Below are 2,860 nucleotides of genomic sequence, written 5' to 3'. Positions count from 1 at the left end.
TTCTTTTTTTAACCCAATAACCTACATGTTATTATTTGTAGCTTTTATCTACTCAGAATTATATCATTAAAATGATTTATTTTCTATCTTGCAAAGTTTCTAAAAATAAAAAAAAATCTTAAAATCAAATTTCAATATTGTGTATGGAAAAATAACAGAAAATAAAAAGGAAGCTAGGAAGGACGTAGTGTGCATGTGTACATACATACATTCATACGTAAATAGAATGTAGCTACATTATTAAAAATATAAAAATTAAACAATGGGGTAAAAAATTGGATATTAATTAATATCAATTTAATACCAAGTAACTAGCACATTAAAAGAATCAGGGAGATTCAGAAAAAGTATCTGAGATCTCAAGGATTATTGCATATGTTTATATAAAAATATATACAAGTATATATACAGGTGGCCACTAGGTGGACTGGTAATGTGCTAGAGGAAGATCACCTAGTGGCCTCCTGTATATATACTCGTATATATTTTTATATAAACATATGCAATAATACTTATTAAAAATATAGATTACTAGAGGAATATTCCAATAAAAACAGCAATCTGACATAAATGCAATGAACCAGATATTGTTCTATGGCACGGGGAATAAAATACATGCATTGTTGTAGAGATCAGCTGTCAAGCAGATGTGAATGTTTTATCAAAAATTAGGGGAAAAGAAAACATCAATGAAGAACTAATGAAAAATATATTACATCCATTTGTACTTGTTATTATAGGTATCCTGGGCCAAGAAATTCTAGGGTTTTCCAAGCAAGAACAAAGCAAAATGATTTACATTCTCCAAAGATGATCGATTAGAGGAACTGTGAAAATTTGTAAAACATTCCAGGGATTCAACTTTTGAAGTTTCTGGAATGAACACAAACACACACAAGCATAAACCATTATGAAGCACACACACACTTCTGTACTAAAATGACATGCACATCTGTACAAGCATACATATTTGCACGCACTAATTAATTCACATATCCACACACCCTGTTAAAAGCTTTGTCACTTTGTTAGTGACCAGCATGAATTCTGGAAAGGAAAAAAACTTAAATAAACCCCAAAGAAATAATAAATAAATAATATTAACAAAATCATTTCAAAATGAATTAAATTTGGATTCAGGAAATATAATAAATATATATATATATATATATATATATATATATATACATATATATACCGGAGTAAAACTGTCCGATGAACGGGAACGTGAAACTCAGAGTAACAGTCTTTTGTTATATTTCTGCTGCTTTTAAATAAAGTATATATATATATATATATATATAGTTTACTGTTCCATTATAGGTAGAATCAACAAAAATAGTACTCCATCCAGTGAGAAATAAATATCATTTAATATACACAATTATGAGAGAGCTACCAATATTTTCATACTTTAAGTTACATTAAATTGGCAGATTTATATAACATGTCATGTATCTTCAAGCAATCTTTCAGGAGATACATGACACGTTATACAAATCTGTCAATTCCTAAAGTATGAATTTATTAGTAACTCTTTTGTAATTGTGTATATTAAATTATATATACATACATATACATAACAAGAAGTGAATAAAGAGGTAGAGTGAAAAACAAAAGAGGTATGTGTTGTAAGAATAAGAAGTAAGATAAAAAAAAGAATTGAGATTAATTAATATAGAAATAATCTAAGATCTATGCTTATATTTTGATTGTGACAAGTGTAGGGATGCAGGTTACATATTAATTTGAAGGGATTCTCAAGAAGACCAATGTATGACATAGACAAGTTGTTAGTTTCTACAGACTGGGGTAATTGTTTAGATTTATGTACAGTTACAGTGAATAGTGTGGGAGTTAAGCATAACCAGGATTAGTTAGAATTTACTAAATTTTGTGTAATAGAATATATTTTGATTAAAAAATTCTTCATATTTATGCAGTGGGGAATGGGGGAATGTTATTTAATAGATGAAAAAAAAAATATTTTCATGACTGGTATGGTTATAGATAAATTATTCAGCAGATTATACCATTATTTTCTTTTCAGACTCACTGTATATAAGAGCAGTTTTGTAATAGTGTCATTGTAAAGTTGTTTATATTCCTAGGATAGTTAGAGCTCTTGTGAATGTAGTGTAGGGCCTCATTTATTAACATATAAATTATAGGAAATTATTGAGGTTCATTGTTACAGTTAAAATATTCATTACTCAAGACTAGAGTCTACAAGAATTTGAACTTTTAATTATTAAAAGAAAGAGATGTAAGTTTTCTGGAGTTTATCAAGAGTTAAGATTTTTAAACGACAGAAGTCTCTTATCTCTGGAGAGACTTCCTTCAGTGTAAAGAAGTTTAAATTTTCATTTAGTTAAGAAATATAGACCAATAATATTGCTGAGTTCTGCTGAACCTTGAACAGCCCCCGCCCATGTTAATGTCAAATGGAATGCTAGAAAGTATTTTCCTATCCAGATAGCTTGGTCAGAGTGGATTATGGTTTTGTGTGTGTGTGTGAGAGAGAGAGAGAGAGAGAGAGAGAAAGAGAGTAGAATGATGTTGATTTCTGAGGAGGTTACTTGCTTGGGTAAAAATTAAAGGAATTTCACAGTAAGGATTTGCAATATGTTTTTTAAGATAGACATATAATATATAAATAAATATACATTTAATCATAACTCACATATTGGTGCTTTAATAGTATATATACATATAACAAAAGCAATGCCCAACATAGGGACAAAACCAACTTTGGAGGAAAATACAATTGAATTATTCAACTCCCAGGATTTGACTAGTGGTGGTTTATTTTATCAATGTATGTATCGAGAACAAATGGCACAGTCAAGCTTGGAGGAAT

The sequence above is a fragment of the Octopus bimaculoides genome, chromosome 24, assembly GCF_046866305.1.
Source record: "Octopus bimaculoides isolate indiv1 chromosome 24, ASM4686630v1, whole genome shotgun sequence".
Lineage (NCBI taxonomy): Eukaryota > Metazoa > Mollusca > Cephalopoda > Octopoda > Octopodidae > Octopus > Octopus bimaculoides.
Note: the sequence above shows the minus strand (reverse complement) of the source record.